Source organism: Falco naumanni, chromosome 8, assembly GCF_017639655.2.
Source record: "Falco naumanni isolate bFalNau1 chromosome 8, bFalNau1.pat, whole genome shotgun sequence".
Lineage (NCBI taxonomy): Eukaryota > Metazoa > Chordata > Aves > Falconiformes > Falconidae > Falco > Falco naumanni.
In genome coordinates this window covers 2,774,376-2,797,377 of record NC_054061.1, presented here as the reverse complement: position 1 = coordinate 2,797,377, position 23,002 = coordinate 2,774,376, and the positions used below count along the sequence as shown (strand labels likewise).

The window sequence follows — 23,002 nt, the reverse complement described above, 5'->3', positions numbered from 1 at the left end:
ACTTGTATGTAGTTAATACTCTTTAAACAAAAGGAGGATTCAACCATTGAACTGTTGAGTGCAGGCAAAAGGCTGATAGCAAGCCGGTTACCTCTTAAGCTGGATTCTCAAATCTTTGCGTATGGCATTTCATAGGCAAAATAGTTTTGGTATCTCTTGATTTCATTTACTAAACCAGGACACCCTGCTCCAGAGCCTGCTCGGTAGGAAGAGCCTGGTGTGCATGGGAATCGCCATGAGCCCCGCACCAGCACTTTCCTCGTCGATGCTCTTTGGCAAGCTGCAATGCTAATACAAAACCTCTGGTTTTGCCAAATATCCTCTTTTCTAGAGTGGTTTCTGTTTTCTTGACTTCTGGCTTTTTGTTTAAGAAACCACCCCACTTTGTATAATAATGTTTCAAGTGCTTTAAAATTAGCCTCAGTTGTCACCTTGGACCTGTTTGAACCACATATGCATTTAATTCAACACATCACACTCAAACCAGCAGATATACAGTAAAACATAAAACCTCATACATTAAGAAGGCCATAAAGTGAATTAACCTAGCTATAAAGGCCTGACATGCAGTTATTTGGGAGCATATTTGGATCAGTGGGTTCTCAATGTCACAGCAACTTGAAGCTAAATTCCAAGAGTCATTTGTATGAGTTTTTGGTTCAGTGAATTTTAAGTAGGCAATGAAAATAAGACAAGTACAAAATGTTAGCCAATGAATAGAGATAGTAATCGATAAACTGCAAAAATGTAACAAAACCCAAGGCGTAACAATGAGTGTCTATCAAAAGGATTTTGTATATGATGAGAATTGTTCTCCATCTGAAGCTGAAAATCAGACTGACTTCTCCATTTTCAATTTTTTCAGAATCTCCACTTTTATCAAGAGCTGTTAATGGCTCATCAGCTTTTAATTTAAAAACAAAGTTCATTGCTTGCAACTTCAGAAGTTTTGGGGACTCTGTATGCGAATGCTAGTGCTTGGTGAAAATGTATCTTTTTCCTTTGTTACACAATGTAGGAAAAAAATCTCAAAAATAGTTCAAGCACTTGTCTTAAGCACACACTTTGGTTTGCTGTCCTTAAGCATTTACAAAATTTCTGCTTTGTTACGAGCCAGAATTTGGCTCGCAATAGTAGTTCAAAGGTAGAGCATCCTGCACATTTTTCGTATTTTGGCCAATTAGGGTGAGCCTTTTGTTGCTTGAAATTCACCCAAGCCACTCATTTTTGCATGCTGGCAGCAGGCTGCGGGCATGGCTGCTCAGCAAGCTGAAGAACATAATTACCAGAATTCAGTGACATCAGAAAGTGTCAATCTAATTTATCTTCTCAAAAACTCCATCACATCTGTTTCAGTGCACCGTGCTCTGGTATAGTGTCACGGTATTGGAAAGGTTTAAAGATGACCTTGATAATGTGAAGAGCTTTCCAATTTGTCATTCTTGTGCTGCTTTACAAGTTACATTTCATTTTAAAGAGTCTCGTGGCCTTTCTCTAACTTACAGAGCCACAAAATGATCTTTTTCTCACTCTGTGTGTCTCTCTCTTGCTTTCTCTTGACCCATCATCTCTCTCTAAGACCCACAGAGATTCAAAGGACATTTTTGATCCCCATCCATGTTGATCAGCGGTAAATGAATGAAAAGGGCATGGATGAGAACAATCCAGTCTCTTAGCTTTTCTGAAATGTGGTTTCACACTTACAAGAACCACATCTAATAGGTGGCATTTTTAATAATATTTTCTATTCATCCTCATCATTTGTATACACATCTTAATGCAGAGTTTTGGATTATGGACAGAAATAGTGGCCCTTCTACTAACCCTGTCACCTTTCTGCTGATTTTCTGAAAGTTCTTTTGTTCCTGAATCCCAAGAATACAACTTCTAGGAGATTACTTGCATATATGAGGACAACTAGAAATATCTATTAACATAGGATTAAAGTATCACTTCTCAAATTGCCTTAATCATACATAAGTAACGGATGAGATAGATGAAACACTCTCCTGGCAGCTCTAGCAAGACCAACCTGTAAGTGTCTTATAATTTCTCATTAATAAATTTTATTAGATAAGCAGGCTTAGGACCATAATTAAAAAGAATAATTTTTAATATGAGAATCTCAAGATTTTCATGTTCCAAAAATAGAGGGAGTTACTAGTGAGTATATTTGTCTGTTGTCTTGTCTTTATATCGTCACAAAGATTCAATAAATGAGTAATAAATGAAAGGCTTAGTTGTCATAAGAGCTAAAGCAGAGCATGCGTCTGATAAATCATTGTGGAGATAGTCCGGTGAATTGTCAAGGACATCACCCAGCTGAGTCATACTTTAAATATGCTCAGACAAGTGACTTTTGGATATAACTTCTGGAACCGTGTCTGACTGGGGGTCATTAGAATTAGGCATGTCACTTTGGGCATTCCTGTTGTCTTCTCTAATGGGAAAGTAGCAGGTTGGCAGATGTGGGAGCGAAGCTGAAGGAAAAAAAAAATACCAGTGTAATCTTCTAGATCTATATCATCGTCAATGTGGACAGGTCAATTTGTAATACAAATATGTCAAAGAGAGGGAAAACATGCATTCCATCAAAATGGCTTTAACTTGTCAACATTGTTTAGCTAATAAGTTATTAACTCTATGATCAAATCCCCTTAATTTCTAGCTCGTTGCCAATTAGCGCGCTCTCCTGACCACATCCCCTCCTCACAGCTTGCCTTTGCATTACGTTACAGTTTTGAAAGCACAGAAGATGCCTCTTGCGAGTGTCTTTGCTGCCCCACAGCAGCTCTTCCCAGGTCACACTGGGTTTAAGAAGCTTTTTCACTGAGGTTGCGTAGAAGACCAGGAGTATTTCGCTAGGTCAGGTTAGAAATCGTACTACCCCAAGATCATTTCCCCATCTCCACACCATCGTGGCTGACCGAGGTGAGGTCGCCTTGCGTGCCCTGCGCTGCCCAGCATGGCTCTTGAAGGCAGCTGTATCACATGGATTCTAGTGGCTCTGCAGTGCCGTTTTGAGATCCTTGATGGCGAATCTGGACCAAAACAACCCACAAAGGCAGTTTGAAAGACAAATACTGAATTGTTATTTTTCAGTCCAGTTGTTATTTCCCAAGCGCTCGTGCATATGCTACATGTAGACAGAAAACTGTTGTTTCTCTAAGATGAGAGACATGTTATCGTCTATGGATATGTTATTATCTGAAGAACACAAATGTTGTTTAGAAGGAGCGTATTTCATGCAGGAACAAATGCAGAAGAGGCTGCAGGATCAATGTGCTCATCTCTTAAACTTTCTTTTATAATGCTGTTATACTCTTTAAAAGGAGTTTGCTTTCTTCCCTAAGTCTGTCTTAGATCAGATTTTCCTTTTGTACCTCTCCTATTTATCAAAAAAAGCATGATGGAGAGATGTGAAGCTGCAGCAGGAGGTCAGAGAAACGCTGGATGACAGTTGGAGAGGGTGGGCAGCACCAGCCCACGGCGTGGACTCCTGTCCCAGAGCTTACCCAGCACTGCAGCAGGGGACTGGGAAACCAGAGGGAAGGGTGAATTTGAGTGACCTGGGTGAAAAAATGCATCAGGAGCCTGGGCTGGGAATGGTTGCTGGATAAATCCCTGGGAATGGTTGCTGGGTAAATCCCTGCCAATGGAGAGAAGCAGCAGTGAATGGCGTTGGACTGGCTCCAGATTTACTGCAGTGATCCTGAAGTCTCTGGTACCTGTATTACCTGCCAGGCAGTGCAACCACGTGGGGTAGAGAAGCGAGCCATCCATCCCTGACACCTCCAGGCATCCTCTGGAGGCTCATTAGAAGTGCACGGTTTAAAACAGATTTATTTTTGAGGTGTGCATATTTCTGATTCGCTGGAAACGACCTTAGGGCAGAGCTTTGTAATCATCCCAGAAGCGTGGAGGTTGCTGCTTGCCAGGGAAAAGCTAAGCTCTACCTTGAGGAAGAGGGAACGGAACCTAAAAAGGGGCTGCTGGGTTAAGTGGGAGAGGGAGTTGTTGAGTGAGGAAGGAAACTTTCCGCAGTGTATCTATTCTTGACAGACAGCTCATCTAAAGGAAGGTGATAAATAAATTCCGTGTGAGGAAAGTGAATCCCTGTATTTGGAAAAATGTGTCCATAATACATGTGCTCCACGTCCACCTAGTGAGCCAGCTGCTCCAGCAGAAATTGCATCTGTAAATTCCATGTTCAGATGAGGTGTTTACTCACATCTTTACAAAGCTATTCTCCTCAATGGCATGGCAGGTAGGGTTGGGTATTTGTTACTGCTACCTTCCAGCTAGATTGGTCAAGCCCAGTTAATTATATTGGACAACTATATTGTGAGATAAAATGTTTAGCTTGAGGTGTTCTCTTAAGCAATGTTGTAGCAACAGCTATCTACAGGATCAAATCATAGTCCTGAAATATTGACAATTTGTGCACCATGCTCTGCCTCTTCAGCTGCAATCTCCCTGGTATGTGATTTCTCTTTCATGTTGCTGTAGATATTGGTACAACTTGGAAATAATTCATTAGCTTACCAACATTGATTTGCTTCTCCTGTGAGCTAGCTATGTGATATCTAAACTTCAAACACGTCTTAGCAAGCAGGGGAGCGCCAGCCTCAGCTTTTGGTTTGAGGCGGTGTTAGAGGTGATGTGAACTACTCGGGAAAGAAATGAGTTTTCCTTCAGTTGGCCAAAGCAACCTATGCCTGCTTGCCTTGAGGAATGACGTGCAGCCACGTTACTGAGGATAAAGGCAACTTATTGGACATTTACCGGAATGATTAATTTAATAGTGCAATCCTACAGCAAAAAAAAACCCTAAAAGTTAAAATTAAGCAAAAAAAAAAGCAGGAATTTAAGCTTGTTTAGCTTGATTGCTGTAGCAGGTGCAGTCTGGCTGAGCGGGGGTGACAGGAAAAACCAACAAGCATCCAAATCACTGCAAGAGCGTTTCCACCGCTGAGCCGTGGTCCTGTGCTGGGTGTGTAGGCTCTGGTAGGACCGAGCCAGCGGCAGCGTGGTGGGGGCAGGCGCAGCAGCGTGGCCGCGTGGAGGTGCGGAACACCATGCATGGGCTGGTGCCTGTGCTGCAGCACAGGGCTGAGCCCCAGGTGCACCCTCAAGGTCAGAAGCGCCTTTGATCAGCTCTGGGGGTCTCCCTGCTCAATATGTTTTGACTTTTTAGATAATCTTCAGGATCATCTAACTCCATGCCTTGCTCATAAATGGAGTGTAAGGTGCTTGGCTTGAGCACTAGGAATGCTCCTGTTGCACCTGGAAATGTAACTTTTGACTGGTAGGATGTCTCGGCTGGGATATCTAAGTGAATTCATCCTAAACTTTAGCGGGCAGGTAATTTTTCAATGTGGAAAATTTTCTTGCTTTTATTTTCTCCCCCATCCCCCCCCGTCCCTTTCTATTGCAGAAGCACATTCTGAAAAGACTGTGATTTCTTTTTCTCTCTCTTTTAAAGCTCTTCTAATTGTGAAAATTTTCAGTTCTGAGCTCTGACTCTGCCTGAACCCAGCGATGTATTTTAAAGGGCCCTGTGTTGTTTGAGGTTCCACTGAACGGTTGTCAGAGTTGTGTTTTGTTGTGCATTCTCAATTGTTTTGCTGCATTTTGAACAAAGTAAAAGGTATTTTCTCAGAGGGAAAAAAATAAACCCAGAATTAATTTGTAGCAAGAAAGGCAAATTTATATAAGCAAAGGTGTTTCAAAAGCTAAAATAGTGGTTTCAGAGGAAAAAACTAAGAATGCTGAGATTAAGAAAAAATACGTTGCATGTGGTTTCGTGTTTAGCAGTGGAAGGAGGGACGTGGTTTTGCCTTAGGCCGTAAGGGGGAACGTTTCCACGTTGAGACCAGGAATTAATTCATCTAACCGGGTTTGCTGTGCAGCTTTGTACTCTGCTTAGTTTATACATTTTGGTGTTATGGTTTGAAATAGAGGTGTCTCCTCAACCTAACATTTTGGCAGAATTAACGGCAAATATAGACCTGGTTAAAATGATGGTCATTTCATGCTTTTTGGTCAAGAATTGCTGTCCAGATTTTTTCATGAAAAGGCAAGGAGAGTACCTGACGTGGGCGTTGCTGTTTCTTTCTGACGTATTAGTTCCATGCCAGAACCAGTGCACTTGAGTGTGAATTGCCAAACTCCATAGTTTTTCAAATATCACTCATTTCAAAAGACACCATCTGCAAAATGTCGATCGGCTTAATATGTAATGAGTGAATAAGACAAAATGAACTAATTACAAGTTGTTATTGGAAATCTATTGTCTACAAATTGCAAAGAAAACTCACTAGAATACAATGTACTGATGATTTTAAAATACTTTTCAGGATGCATTGATTTGTTAATCTTGGTTTTAAATGCAAAAATTTGCAATGTGGAGTAGTGCTTCCACAGTGATGTAGTACAAAACATATCTAATGTCTACACTCACTCTTGAAGGAGTAGTATATTTAAATATTTATAAGTACTTACGAGTGACTCACTGGCGCATAAAACCAGGCAAATACCGTTTCTCAAAAAATTATTTGATCCGTACTGGCAGTGTTCACTGAAGCAATTTCACATACACAAATAATAGTATTTTTGGGTGCTTGCAAACACAGAATTACGTCAGTGAGCAGCAAGTACAAATATTGGTGAAATCATAAAATGGCTGACAGTCCTAGACATACATGTGCACCTTCAGATCACATGGGTAGGAATCTAAAAAGTATAATTTGCATTTTCAGTGGGCTGGGAAAGAAGAACTGCAGGATTTCCTATGGCTTCGTTCTGATCTTGTGAAACCAGAGGCTGTTTTACTGAAAAGTGGACCCAAACTTTCCACGTTGAATTTCCTTTTATTTTTCAGTCAAAGTATGTCATTTTGAGGAATTTTTGAAGCAAATGCAGCTAGTCGTGAAACAAAAATGTGTTTTCACTAAAAATGGGGAAAAAGCATCCTTAAAATATGTAAGATTTTACATGTAGTCAAAGGTGTGATGTGGCAGCACCCTGGGCAGGCTTTCTAGCTCTTGTTATATTACATACAGACTGGAACATCTTAGCTGCTGCTTTCCCTGTTTCTTGTTTTCTCTACCTGTTTTTCCTCATGGGTAATTGCCAGAGCTGTATTTTTCTTTTGAAATCTACCTTCATCTAAGGAAACCTGCTGTGGATGTTCTCTCTTTGCCCTTTCCAGCATCTCACAAACGCTTTGGATTGTTTCTCCATCTACATGTTCTTCATCTTTTCTTTGACCAGTTGAACAGATTCATAGCTTTCAAGGTGAAAAATATTCCTTAATACATCAGAAAAAGTTTATCCAACATCCATCTCAGATGTATCCGCTGCAGCTACTGCTCCTGATTCATGTTGTATTTGTCTTGCATAGCTCATTTTAGGTTCAGTCCCACCAGCATTGGCGCAGAAGGTGAAATCACCCATGTTAGCCGTCTCCTCCCGTGTAACCCTTCCTCCTGTCCAGGCAGGGATCACAGTGATCTTTGGCCGCTGTCTGTTTTGTCACGTACTGACCCTTTCCCTGTTAAAGGTGAAGGCAGGGTTAGTTACCTCATCTCATTTTCATTTTATGATTCTGTCCTGTGTTCCGCATTCCTGGACATGTGGTCAGTGTGTTATGTATAACTGTTTATGTTGTTATATTAAAATGCTTTACCGTGCACGGATGCAGGTTACCAGCCAACCCAAAAAGCTCAGCACATCAGTCCTGCCTCCCACTCCCTGGTGTCTGTAATGTCAGCTGGGATTTCTGTGCTCGTTCCAGGTCTCGGTGGAGATGTTGAGCAGATTTGGGCTTTGGATGACTCTTCATGCGGCACCACTAGGAACAGCCCCATTTGAGTGGTCCCCTCTGAGAAATGCTTTTAGAGATTTGTCCATCAGCCAGTTCTTAGTTCATTTAGCATGTACTTTATTGATATTGAATAGCGCTGTGGAGCTGCAGTGCTAATTTTTTAATCAAAATGCCAAAGCAGCCATCAGAAAATTACCAAGTACAGTACATATCCCCAGTGCAATGATACGATTTAGGTAGAGCCACAGCTGAGATGTTTTTATTTCATGTTCTTCACAGGAGAAAATCTCCTTGACAAATCCAGGATGCCCAGACAGAAACTGAAAAAAAATAGCAGTAGGAAATTGAATACGCTGAACTCAAAGGTTGGTTCTGCTTTAATACTTCCAAAAAGAATAAAAAAGGTGCTAGCCTATAGAGAAAGGCAAAAAGCTTCAGAGATGCTTCAGTGGCATCAGGATTTGAGGTGAAACTCAGCTGTTGCCAATGTCTGTCTTTAGCACCATCATAAAAAACTCATCCTCAAGTTTCTTGATGGTCAAAACTTCAGAAAGAACATCAAGAGCCATCAATAGAAATAAATAACTTGGAGCTCAGGCCTGCCATGCCTCCAAAGCACTGCTTCTGCCATCAGATTCTCCCTCTGCAGTATAGAAAATACATCTGCAGAATTCTTGTTTCTCTTTCTGCAAAACAGTAAGCACAGGTCCCACTGAACTCATGCTTTGAGCCACACGTTCAGCACAGTGCAGGCACTCACAGCCCAGCAGTATTATTAGAAGCTTGCAGCATAGAGAAGTAATTTGTGACCATAGTTTATATAATAAAAAAAAAAAAAAAAAAAACAAAACAAAACCAACAACCAACCAAAACAAAACACGAGGAATATGCAAAGTATGCGCAGTTTTTTTCTTTTTCTTTGTCATTCTGTTCATCGTGCAAATCTGAGTCATGTTAGAAGGAGTCACGGGTACCCGCCTGGACACTGGAGCACCTGGGGCAGTGTCCTGCTCCGTGGGCAGCTGAAACCTGGCATCAGTTTGCAGCACTGTGCATCGCAGCGCCAAAACCTGCTGGAGCGGTGATGGAGTGTGGGGAGGGGGGGTGGGTAATGACTGTGATTTCCAAGCAGAGCACCAGAAAAGGAGCAGGGTGAAAAGAGAGAGAATAAAAATATCCTCACCCTGTGGTTTATATTAAGGTATACACACCTTTAAAAAATGAAATTAAATGGGAGAATCAAGAGCTTGGAAGACCAGGGTAACATTCAAAATACACTTTCAGGCTGTATTTCCATATGAATGGTGTTTCACAGGGGTTTCCACAGCCTGATTTCATGTCGTTTCAGTGCAGGGTGCTGGTCTGATGGAGCTGCAGCTGAAATTGCTTTCAGGTAGAGACTGGTTTTGAAGTTTTTCCTGAAAGATGCTTCCCAGACTGAATTTTCCTGTGTTTTTATTCTCCTATCTGGCTCTGTCACTTGATTCTTCATGTCATTCATACTTCATTTTAATTGTGGAGAAAATTCAGCTTTCCCCACTGTTAGGTGCTACTACGAAGTAGTGCTGTCCATTGCACCCCCTTTGCTGAAACCATACCTGCAGCCTGGATTGCTGTCCTGCTATTTGCAGGTGGAAAAAAAAAATAAATAAAAGAGCCAGATAAGTTTCCCCCTGGTCTGTGAAAACCCAAGAGCCATTGCCAGTCATGACACCAGATCAGCCACGTGCAGGCAGTGCCACTGCACTGTTTGGTTTTACAGCAAAGGTGCTGTATGCATATTTTTAATATACAGCCTTACAGCTCTTATATGATAGCTCTTACAGTTAGACTCATAACAATTTTGCTGCATAAATGTCTTCCTTTTTGTATTCTGCTAACCTCTGAAAGGCTATTGATGTAGGAACCCATTGCTGTTGGGGGGGGGGGGGGGGGAGGGGAGAAAAAAATAGCATTTCTGCCATGAAAATTCAGGAACCATGTATGGAGCTCTTAGTGATCTGATGTGAGGAAATGCAGCGCTACTGCTGCTGGTCCTGGCTTAATACTGTGCTGGGTGTCTAACCCATCCTCATTAGCGCAGCCTGCGTGAATGCCCTTAATAAAACTGGGAGCTGAAGGAAAAGCATTTGCTAATGCTTGTGTGGTGAAACTGGAGAATGACATGCTGTGTTGCCTGCTACTCGGCATCTTCGCGGAAGCTTTTTTTTTTTTTGGTTTACATGCCTCGGAGAGGGCTCCCCTTGAGGATGACTGCTCGTTTGTGGGTGTAAGTCCACATGCAAAGTCACAATTTCCTGCAGGTTACAGCAATGAACTTAGAAATGAACCATCCATCAGGGCCTGATTGGCAGGACGGGAATCTCATTTCTTTATTATTCTTAGGGATGCTAATGTGTTTTTTCTTTAATATGCTACCCCTGCAGGGAAAGGCTGTGGTTGTCTGTTGAGGAGAGCTTGGCTGTGGGGGGAGGCATGGACCTCGCCATCCTGCAAGGCTTCCTGCAGCCAGGCAGCCCAGATCCATGAACAGACCGAACCAAATGGAACCACAACTCCTGGTTCTGCCCTAAAGACCCGAACCAGAGCAAGGTAGTCCTGATACCTGTGGCTGATATGTGAGCATCACTAGGTAGGGTTTATATTCCTGTAGGACCTGGAGGCAAAGTTGTTTCATAACGTCGGGCTGCATTTGGTCATTACCAGTATCAGATGCTGTTGCCTTCAGTCTTCTCTTCAGGGGACTGCAGTTTATTGTAGCAACAAAGAGAGCCCTGTGCCAGTGAACAGCATAAAGTCTGTACTGTCTGTCTTTAATTTATGTAACATTGTGGTTGCCACCGAAACCATCTCCAGCCCCTGAGACAAGCGTATATGGTAATTTGTGGGCTTAGGAAGGTATAAAATGGACATGTGTTTTGACTGTTCTAGAGAGCATGTCTCCACTTATTTTAACAGTTATAATTTGGGGAGTTTTTTCAGCATTAGTATACATTCAGTGCAATATAACCCACAAAAAATACACTTATCTCTCCTAGGTAGACTGGTCTGGAGTCTGCTGTGAGGTGTGATGCATCTTCTGGCAGGGCTAATAGAGTTGTTTGGCTTTTAATGCAATTTACTCGCCAATCATCTGCTAAAATATGAGCTGTATATGAGTCGAAATTTGTTACAGAATTGCTATTATCCTCCTTATTTCATTTTAAGATGTATTTTTATGAACCCATTCACTTCAAGTCAGGCAAGATGCATTCATGGAAAGACTCCGATATGTTAATTGGTATTTATTGAGTACTTCTGTGTACAGTGATGATCAGGCACTGTGGATTGTAATTAATCCATTGACATCCAACGACTGTATCTGAATGGAAGATGAAAGCAATTTATAATAGACATAGCATGCATTCATCTTGCAGTGCTACGTGGACACCCACCAAGTCAAATAGCTTTCAAAGGGAATGGAAATGCATTTTCTTTCCCAGACGGGAGTTTTCATGGCAATAGTGAAACACACTGACAGAGCAGAAATACAAACCTGTGGGTGCTGGATGGGCTGCTAATGCACAGACTCCTCCCGAGAGCAGCGCATCCCTCCAGCGTTACCGGGCTCCTGTGAAGGAGAGGGATGTTTAGGATGTAAAAGAACAAACTCAGCTGCTGCCATCCAGGTGAGCGCCCTGGTGTCTCCCTCTGCTCTCCCCTTCCACATCTTCCTTACCCTGCACCCTTGCTGACTTGAATTCAGTGAAAGTAAGGGCATTGATGGAAGGGATTTGGCTCAGAAAACAGTTTTCTCCTTTCTTAAATAGAGTGAGAGTAACCCACTTAACTCCTTTGATGCATTAGCACAGGTGGCCTCTTGAACGTAATGCATTAAACAAATTATGTGAACTGCAAATAATACGGTTTGTATTCTAGTGCGTAAACAGGGCTTCAGCAAATAAACTAACTGATGGCAAAAAGCCACTTTTCAGATTTCACTTTCCAAGCCCTGCAATGAGGCACTAGTACAATTATGTCAAAAGTGTGTTGAGCAGATAGAATTAATGAATTGTTGGATTTCTTTTCTGTAGGAGCTCTTTAACAGAGGATGTTGGGGAGTGAAAGATTTTCCCTGCAATAGGTATCATGTGTCCAAGAGCTTTAAAAATAATAATAAAAAAGAGTGGCAAGTTAGCTTCATTCTTCTGGCTCCGGGGAGAAGACCAGCAGCTCTGAGCGATCATTGATCAGGTTTCTTTTTGTTAAACATTAGGCAAGGGAAGACTTGGCAGGTGTAATTTCCTTTAAGGAGAGAGCAAGAGGGAAGGGAAGAGGAAAGCTGGGGGACTTGGCACTGCATTGTACTAAGCCATTGCCTTAATCCTCCCATGCAGTAACTCTTCAGTTGCAGATCTTCTGTCAGGCTTTGCATGCTTTCTTCTGCCTGTGAAACAAAAAGTCCTTTAATAAGTGTTAGCTGATCTGTTAATTTCCTATAATAAAAGAAACTTGGAAGACACCAGCAGGGCCAGTGGCAAAGCAATTTCATTATGTGTCTCTTGCCAGCGCACTGGATAATTTAGTCTGAGGATTAGATACTGGTTGCTCATAGAAACAGTTGAAATATCTGATGAAGCAGTTGCAGTACTTGTGGGGATGTTTGGTTTCTTATAGTTCTTATTGCTGTTGTTATTATTAGTTTTTGTGGACGATGCCCCATAGGAGTTGGGTTGAGAGGCCCAGCTGATTTTAAATTCTAGCTTCAAAAGTTGTCAGATGAAAACCATTTTTAAGTCACTTGAAATAACATCGGTTTCAATGCAGTGATGACGAAAGGTGCTGGGCTCTGCCGGTAGCTGAGTAAATGTTGCAGGTGTTTTAACAGCTGTATTGAGATGGTAGACGTGGTATCTGAGCCTTGCTGTTTCTTTTCCAATTACCTTGTGAAGAATTACCTAATAATCAGTCAGACTAAGGAGGATGGTTTCCCTGTGCTGAGGTGTTACTTGATTAGTCATCTGGGTCATTTTGCTATGGGGAGCCTGAGTGAGCCCCAGGTTACATGGGGGCTGCGCTGCTGCACCCAGCTGATGTGCCCAGCACTCAGTCTCCAGCAAACCCAGCAGTGGCTGACATTGATGTATGTTATTTCTTGTAAATCTGTTATCTCTTGTATCAAGTTTGTATATGAAAAGCAAATTCTGCATGCTGTGATGGTCTTTGCCTGTTCCAGGTTGAAACTGGTATGACCTCTAGCTATCTAATTCCCCTTGTGTATGCCTATAACTTTAATCATTTTTAAAAAGCTCATTTACATCAAGTGGAATTGCTCGTGTGTCACAACATACATGTCTATAAATATTTGTGGTCTCAGATGCTGGGAAACTTCCTTTCAATTCGTTTCTTCTACCCACTCCATAAAATCGCCAGGACATCTCTCGTTGGGGCAGCCTGCCTTATAAATAAACCAGTAACAGCCCTGGAGGAAAAACAGCACGAGAAGTAACAGAAACTGCTAATTTATTCTCTCTCTTTCTAATCCCATGCTGCCTTCAGCAGGCTAATGAAGTACAGTAACAAGGACCCGCATGCCGTTCCGTCGCACACCGTGGCTCCGCTGCCTGCCCGGTTCGCAGCCCCCCCTCGCAGGGTACGGAGGGGCCGCTTGCCCCGGCGCTTTGCTCGGCCGCCTTCCTCTTCTCACTTCACTCGGGGTTTTCATACCTGCCTCTTTCTACTCTGGTGGAAATAAAGGGAAAGGTTTTCAAATGAAAGCACAGGAGGAACAGGAACAATTCCCATTTTGGCAAATTAAGGGATGGCTAAGTCTCCTCCTTGCATAATGCTTGAAAAATTTGACTATCAGTGTCTTAGAGATGTTTCAAAGAGTTTTATTGATGCTTAGAAATTATTCTGTGTCAATGGTAGATGGGTCTCAGCTGTCAGCATCTCTCTTCAATTCACAGACACTGAAAACATGGAAAATTCAAGGGTAATTTACGTCTTACCTCACAGATCTCTTTCTAACCAGTGTAAGAAAGAAACCATTTCTTCACCATTTAAACCCTTCTTAACCGTATCTGTTACAGGACATGTCATGTCCTCCTCCTCCTCCTCTGGTCATGGGCAGTCTCCAACATCCCTGCCCTCTTCAGAGCAGAAAGAAATGCATTGGTACTACACGTGAAAAAGGTTACCAGGTTACTAATTCCTATGCTGCAGACTTCTTACGCATGTCCACATCAACATTGGTTCTTTACGTTATATGGGGTGGGGATATGGAAATAAGAATGTGTCTCTGTCAGAGTGAAGTAGTTGTTTCAAGCTCTTCTGGTTTCTAAAAAGGGACACTGATGGGAGGTGTCCATGCTCCAGTGGAGGGGCATTTCCCTGCCATGGTAACGCTTCAGGAGTTTCTTTTCTCTCGCTTTGGTGGGCAGTGAATCAAGAGCTACACCCAGATCTCACATGATGTGATTTTGTTAAAACTGCTGGTCACCCTGGCAGCATGGCCAGTGCCAGCCGGAGGCTGATGGTAGCCACGGCGAAATGCCCCTGCCAAGGAACGGGGTCTGTCTTACAGCGTGTCACCTTGTGTGAGCTGTAGCTCTGGAGGTGGTGGGGTCTCCTGGCAGGTTGGGTGTCCTCTGCAAGGCAAAGGAAAGAGTCATCCATATATTAAAAGTACCCACAATTTTGTATGCTTGAACAAAGTTGCAATGTCAACATCACAATCTCATCAGATCACAGGGTTTTAGTTAAATCAAAATGACAGGAAATTTCCTTGGACTTTACCCATCTTCGGAAGAAATTGGTTAGAGTCTGAGTTTGTAGAGCAAACACATCAAAATGAGTTTGAAGAACTGCTGGAAAGAGCAAGACCTACGTGGGTAACTTTCTTGCAATTTCTTTCTATTATTAAGATTTAATTTCTAAAATTGCCTGCAGATGATGACTGGGAATCTTTTATTACACTACCCAAGACATTTGCTGGTGTTCATCTTTTTGTGGACACTTTTTCATTATTTGTTTTGTACTACATGCAGCGTAGGGACTGATGACCTCTCTCATAGCTACTTAGACACCGTTTGCATTTCAATCGAGCCTGAGGCTTGCCTAAAATTGGAAGAAATCAAAGTCTCAGTGGAAGTCAGGCTCCCCCCGCACTCCCCTCCGTGCGGCAGAGCCTGCGCTGGCCGCGGCGAGGGCGCTGGGTGCCCCCTGGGTCTTGCTGGAGCGCTCTGTTTTCAGAAAAGTTTTTGTTGTGCAGGGATTTGTTTAATAGTACTCAGCTTTTTGCTTTTTCCACCCTCCAGAGGTGCATTTTTCTAGTACTTCATGGCTTTTAAAGCCCTTTTGCTGCAGCCAGCGCTGAAGGGATGGCTGTTGGGGTCTCGCGTTGGAGCTGCAGCAGGGCTGGTGCCTGATGATCCCGACGGTGTGTGCCAAGCACAAAGGCGCTTCGCCTGCCTCGCTCAGGCAGCTCCTTCCGTGGCAGGGGATCCTTGGTGCCGGCTGTGGCCCTTGCAGACAGGGATTCCATCACAGTGACATTGCTGCTCACTGCTGCAAAGGTTTCCACACTGAACATTGCATTTTTCCCCGCCTCCCCTTAGAAAAAGCCCAACTGCTTTCTAGTTCAAATAGAAACGTTAGGAGCAAACTTTACGTCATTTTCAACGTGCCTCAGAGTGACTTTTCCCCAGGATATGACCTTGCTGTTGCTGCTTGCTCATCGCCCCCCGGTGAGCTTGTTGCCTGAGCCAGGGTGCCAGGGAGTCGCTGCCAGCAGCTGCTGTTCCTCTGAAGGGTGACAAGTGCCGTCTGAGACAGCCACACTTGTGTGTCATACACAAGGGCTGGAGTGTAACTTTAAAGCCAAGATGACCGTAATGTTGAGGAGTGATTTACAAAGCTGGTAAAGGATCATGCCCTGGATTTTTAAAGCAATGTGTTTGCTGTAAGTGGTTTCTCTCCAAGCCCCACTTTCACTAGAAAGAGAAAGAAACCATAGGACAGAGGTGGCAGATTTTTCTGTGATTTAAATGCCATCATTTCATTGCAATGTATAAACATAACCTAATTGTAGTCATAAAAGTTAGAGGACCCTGGATCATGAAAGAAAGTTTTTCCAAGAGCAGATGTTTCATTCTCATAGAAAAGAATAAGCTGTTCACCGTGTATTGGGTACGCCGCAGCTCTGAGCTGGGGACGGGACAGATGAGGTTTGTTACCGTCCTCCTGAGCATGTAGGAGGGTGAAGAGTGTTTGGTCCTGGATGGTGGACACCAGCAGTTAAGGCACATCTCTCTGATTAGGAAGGTTGAGGGGACATCACCTGCAGGAATGGGGGGGGGGGGGGGGCGCAAGGCAGGGGTGGGAGCGGTGAGAGCATGGCTCTGTGGGGAAGGCGAGGAGGCAGAGCCTGGTTCCCACAACTGCCCAAGGCTGTTGAGGCGGGTGAGACCTGTGGCAGCTGGCTGCAGCCACTCAAGAGTTAAGCGGTTCCCTCTGGGCTGTTGCAGGGTAATATTTGTGGCTACCTGGAACAGCTGTATTAGCCTCTTCTGTAGCTAAATCTACTGTAACAGTGGCAGGAGAAGATGAAAAAGGGATTCGGGGCGTGGGGGGGGGGTGGGTGCATTAAATACTCTGAGGCTGAATTGAGTAACTCTACCCTGCAGGATATGGGACTGTCCAGCCTGACTGTCTCCCAGAAAAGTAATATCTTGTAGAAAACAGTAAGAAAGGGAATGAGTAGTGTCTGTGCTCCAAGGCTGCGTCCTTAAATCAGTGAACCTGAATGTGTAGAAGTGAACCAGCTGTCAGTTCCCTTGCAGGGGATTTTTTTAAAAAGCAGCAATGTTCCTTTACATCACGAGCCTTGCCAGGGCAGTACAAACAATGGGTCTTTTTCCGTCACGTTACCTAGCTAGAAACAGCAAATAAGAACATACAAAAAGATTTTTTTTCTGAGCAAGCTCTCTTTCAGGAGGGCAGTGAGGAGCCCTTGTCTCAAACTTGCTGGGCCGTCTGGAAGGGTTCAGCCGGGGATCTGACGGCAGCATTTCAGTATTGGTCGCCCTTTTCATGCATTTAGCAAGTATCTGTTTGCTTCATCTCCCCTTCCCGCTGCCTCCGAAATTGCTGGGCCTGCCTACTAGTTTCAGTCATGTTTGATGAGAGGCAAAAGTTTTAAATATGCCAAATCTTATGAAAAAAAACTGAAAAGGGAACGAAAATTATCTTTTTGTCCCAGCTGAGGGAAACACTAGGGAATAAGCTCACTGCCTGGAGACACACAAGGGAACGCACTGAAGAGAAGGTCCTCCTAAACCTCCTGCAGGCAGAGAGCATCCTTCGGAGCTCATGTCACCTTAGGTACCAAAGCCTTGGGCTGCTGCTGGATAAACCAAAGGTGCTTCAGTTCTAGTGCTCATGGACATGCTCCTTCTTAAGCATAAGCAGATGCTCAGACGTTTGTTGTTAAGTTACCTTTGTACTATATTAAAGTTTAATAACAGTAATAGCAGAATGACTTTGCTATGAAGCCTGTTTTACTTTCCCTGGTAGGACATGTTCATTAATCACAGGATATTTACTGCTCATCTGTTCTTATTTCGTGGAAGATTTTCAAAAGTAATGATTCAAGCAATTCACCCAACCCAGTTTAAATATGTCTCACCACAACTTTCCAAACAACTCATCTCTGCTTTGCTCCTCATTGAGTTTGGATTGAAAGAGGTTAAATCAGCGTATGCCAGGATAGGAAGCAGATTGATTGAGCTGCCTTTAAGCCATCTATTCACTTTCAGAAGCCAGTGGCCCAAACACCTTCCTTGCTGGCCAAAACCAGATAAAAGTCCATTTCGTTCTTTTGCTCTCCTTACTTCCAGATGTTGTAATATAAAATAATTAATCCTGATGTAGCTCACGTGGCAGATTGCAGCTCTTGTTGGTATTGCTCTGTTGCTCCAAGCAGAAGTAACTTGCATGGTTGCTTAACAAATTGACTGCTTAGAATTGTTTAGAGTACTCATTTTTCTTTTAGACTATTCTTTTCTTGGAGGGATGAAAAGCTTTCAGTAGGCTGCTTTTTATTACATCTATGGGCAAGCAGAAATATGTTAAGAGAGGACACAGAGTTTATCTTTACTTCATTTGCATAAAAATACAATTCAGACTATTTTTTTCTCCGTTGCTGTTTTCCGTATTTTTCTCTCCTCAAAGGAAAATCAGAACAGAGTCATATTAAATTGGTGCGTGTCATTACATGGCAAGATCTTTCACCATAGGATCCTGGGGGCAAGAACTGTGCCCTGATATGTTCCTGTGGAATACAGAATACTTGGACTTGGGACAAACAGTTGACTTTGGGTCTTGTTTTATTAAGATAAACTACACATTGCAATCAGGTGCTATTCTGTGTTTTTGAAGTCGACAGATTTTTGAGTCATCTCAATTTATTCACTGCTTGGTGCTATGTAACAATACATTCACAATTTCTGCATCGTCTCATGCAGAAAAGAAAGAAAAACGTGAAGGCTGGTAATCTGGTTCCCTGAACATTTGAGATGGATTTAGTCTGGCTGCCATAACTAGTTGAAATTATAACACAGTTCTTACTTTTTTTTGTTGTTTTGTTTTGTTAATACGATACCTGAATAAGAGTGTGAGATACTCTGGCATCTTGAAATCAAGCTATTTCTCCATGTAAAATCAGTCATTTTGAGTGATTTCAGGTGGAACACCTCTCTGTTGTTTTCCATTCCATTTTATGCATGCTTACCTTTTCTGAAGATTGTCTCTGCCCATTGGTAAAGAATGCACACAGTGCACCAACACTGAAATAAAATGTTTTCCCTATTCCTTCTTAATTGCATTACAACTAGGCATTCCAACAAAGGTAGGCTTTAAGGAATTCGTATTTTCTGTATCTTTTGTTTTTCTTTGCCCATTACCAGCCCTTCAAAAAAAAGTAGCAGCTTTCCCACCTTTTGGCGCTTGTATTTTATGAAACCCCAGAGAAATGCTTACTGGTTGTACTTGGGCACCTGAGCTAAGGGGATGGTACAGACCTGCAGGGTGGGTTGCAGATGTGCTGTGTCCTGAGGCTGAGGTGGGATTTCTTGTGCCAGCTCCTGCATCACCCATCCTAGCCGAACCATCCTGCTCTGATGGCAGATAACAAGTGGCCTTCGGGCCCATGCAGCTTTCTTTGTGGGATTTAAATTTGTAATGAATTTTTGCTGTCGCTTCAGAGGACTTGTGTCACTTACAGATTGTGTGTGTCTGCCTAGAAACTGGAGAGTATAAATACATGCAACTGTTTATAACAGGCATAGAGTGAAAATATAATTAGGCAATCATGCCATCGTTACCATTTTATACTTAGTTATTTAGGGTCTTTCATCTCTTTTGAAAGCCTCGGTTCTTTAGTGCTTCATTAAATACCACCGTCTCCTCCCAGCTCCCTCCCATCTCTATTTAGATGGATTGGACCGATCTTGTTACCTTTCTCCTGGTGATGATGGGGACCAAAAAGTCATTTAAACATATTTGGCAGGCCATACGTCTTAATGCTATCCAGTAATAATTCAATAGCAAAAGAAGCCTTGTGACTGCAGGCTAAATGAAATGAAATTAGGGCTCTGTGCTCCCTGTGGGCAAGAATCCCCTTGTCACACTTGATGTAAATGAGAATGGGCATTTGAGCTGTGTAATCAAGACAGAGAAATGATGTTCAGGGTTCTTCACTGGAGAGCTGTGGTCTGGATGCCTTTAGGTGGGCAAAAATGCAGAAAGTATCACAGAGGTATCTCAGTGACCCGTGGTGCTGGTAGCTGATGTGCAAACCCTCTGGGAGATGCCAGCCATACCCAGAAAACTTTGAATCTGCTTTTCCAGCAATAAACGTAAAGGAGAGAAACTGAGAGCAAACAGGGATGACAGGCAAGGGTGTTTCCATACTAGGAGAAATCAAATGTGTTGTTCATCACCGCTGTTGCGGGAGAAGCAGCTGAAGTATAAACAGGGCACAGACATTTTTATTACTGTGCCATCAAACCCTGCCCAGGGAGATTTAAGGCCTTATTGCTGGAGGTAGCAGTCAGTGTAGTCAAAGAAGCATCTAACCTCAGTGAAGAAATTATCTAAGCTTCTTGCTACAATAAAATTTATTTTCCCAGCATTAAATAAAAGGGGAGGATGCGTGTCTGGGGTGGGAGACGCGCCACTCCCAGCACGCTCTGTGCTGCTACCTGCCTGTCACTGAGCTTTCCTTTCAGCTGTAAACTTTCCATAGCAGTTACATTACCGTATGGGACAGCAGCTTCTTCTGGCTTGCATTTATTTATATGAGCCGCACAAATCCTGGGGTTCTATTACCCAGCTTGTGGCTAGCGCCTAGTACAGGCTGAATGCCATGCACAGTGGCCAAGCACAGCAGGGAGCAAACTGCCCAAGAGTGCTGGGTGCCTCTTAACCAGGTATATTAAATTGCAATAACCTTATGCGCATCAGAATTTTAGATTAGAGTCCCAGTTTTGTGTTAGATGCATTATATGGAGCCCACCACTCGAGTGGATGTCAGGGACTCGGATGCTCCGAGCACACCATGACGCTGCGGTGAGGCTGGCATCCCTGCCTGTGGCCTCGAGCCCAAAGAGCATCACTTGCCACTGATGGCAGTGATCCTGTTTCATAGCGTTTGAATGGAAAGTGACGTGGAACATCGGTGAGGCTGGTAGCACTGTTGGAAGTAGTGGAGCTTTTCTAATGTACAGCTGGTGTGTATCTAAAATAAAACTCAGGGCTGCTGTGCTCACCTTTACAAATAGATGGTAACCACCTGTGGCCACCACACAGCTATCATAGGCGGCGGTGCCAGGTAGCCTCTTCCATGATTGCTTTTGGTACTGTGAACTGACGGCCAGTATTGTGTCGTCGATACTTGTTCTCCTCCTTCCATTAAACTCTTTCTCCATCACCCTCTGTTCCCAGGCTTGGTGGCTTCAGCAGCGATTTGGCTGCTGTTTAAGGAATTGATCCACTGTAAAAAGTTCCACGACAAAAAATCCCAGCTCCTTCCAGGCATCAGCTCTGATGTCAGATTCTGCAAGTTATTTTACAAATGCTTGTGTGGTTGTAAAAAAAAACCAACAAAAGTAACATCAAAAAACCATACACAAGCAGAACGCTGAAATTAAAATGACAGCGTAAGAGAATAAAGGTGTAAGAGAAGGGATTTCAGCTCTGTTGTCATTTTAAAAAACTCATTATCCAGTTATGGGCTTTGATATTACTATTGATTTCACATAGAAAATACTCAGGTACTACAGTGATGCAAATCGTAGAAAACCCTAAGAGAGATCACTGCAAAAATATAATAAGGTGGTGGCTAAAGCTTACATTTTCCGTGGAAACTTCCACTAATAGATAGAAGTCTGTAATGAAATTGGTCCTTAAATGAATTATTATTCAGGAATTTTCTGATTAATGTAAATCCCTTATTATGTCATACTCCAATTAAATTAGACAGGATATTATTTTATGTGAGATCGTAATTAACTAAGCTGGAATTTGGCCAAGTAGCCATAATTTATACCTGGACTGTGAAGAGATATATGAGAATTTTAATATTTATAGTTGATTGAGAACTACCCAGGTTTTCCATTCTTCCCAAAGACAATAATTCGCTTTTCATTCACTGTTAATACAGTAGAGCTGATTTAGGACTTTTTTGTGACTCCTACCTTTAATGTTTACCTTTCAAATATTTCCATGGCTGTGAAATGTCATCTACGTATTTGTTTAAGAGGGTGACATTTCAGCCAAGATAATTTTTTAGGGTGGTAAAAATAGAAAGGTAATAGCAATGTTTTGCACATGTGAGATCATGCTGTGCGCCTGCATGTACAGCGGAGCTACACAGGCAACCAGCGCAGCTGAGGGCGAGCTTGAAGTCAGAAAGATAAAAAGATCTCTGGAATCAATACTTTTTGAATTAAGTTTCTATTTTATAGGATTAAAAATGTTTCGTGAGTGACCCAGAGGAAAAAAGGTAGACTGGAGGCAAAGTAGAAATTATTACTGTACCTAATAACTTTGAGGTGTCCAGCAGTATTTTGAGTAAAAGAGCGAAGTGGCAGTTTCTGTGCGTTACATATTATGAGTTTCAAAGTGTTGTTTTGGTTTTGGTTGGTTAGTTGATTCTGTTCTTTTTAAATTGGTGCAAAAGGAGCTTTAGCTGGAGAACTCTCAGAAGAACTGCCTTCTTTCTTAGCAACGAATAACTTCATAAACAAGATTTTTAGTAGTTATGAAAGGGAAATAACAGTGTACTTTCTAACATAGTTTTAAATCATTCTACTTGCAGGCTTAACACACAAACCAAATCTCTTATATAGAAGTATAAATCAGCGCACGGTAGAGTTGGACCGTGGTCCGCTCTTACAGGATGGCAAGCCCTTTATGGATCTGTACGGGACTTAATAAATTTGTCACAGACTTAACATTAATAACAAGTTAATAGAGTTCAAAGTTGTCCATCATCATGGTATTTTATTTCTTTGCTGTGGGTTGTCAGCAGCAGAACTGGCGTGTCTCTGGCTCTCCGAGGGCTTCGCTCGGCAGTTTTGGGTGCTCAGGGCTTGGAGGGAGGGAGAAGGTCTGCTCCATCGTGGCACTGGAGACAGAAAAATTCTTGAAAACTGCGATGTTTGCGTGTGTTTCCTGGTTGTATAAAAGCAGTCCTATGTGTAGGCCTGCTGGTTACCTATGTGGAAATCTCTATGGAGTCATTTTAAGACAGTATTAAATATGCCAGGTCCAAGCCGTATGCCTATAGTCAAAGCCATGAGACCTGTTGTGCCCAGCAGCCTGTTATACTGTCAGTAGCAGAGTCATTTTGTAACCTCACAGAAGAAAATTAACCAAGATAATACACAAGGATTAACAAACAAAACAAAAAGTTAAACTTGTCAGCATATATTTGCTTAGATCGCAGTGAATAAAAACCTGTTGGTTCTTTCTCTGTCTTCAATAAAAACAAATCCCCTTTCTCACCTGGCAGCTGTCAGCAATGGGGAACTTTACCCTTCAAATTATCGTTTATTGAATCTTTGAGAAATTGAATTGTTCGTTATGTGTGTCAGCTGTAGTTTAGCAGAACCCTTCTGTCCCTCCAGGAAA

General features: G+C 42.6%; 1 protein-coding gene across 3 annotated transcripts in view; it reads left to right on the top strand.

Annotated features, from left to right (window-relative positions):
* FSTL4 (follistatin like 4) overlaps positions 1–23,002 on the top strand; it is a 236,718-nt gene that overhangs the window by 131,154 nt on the left and 82,562 nt on the right. The gene's annotated exons all lie outside the window — the stretch shown is intronic.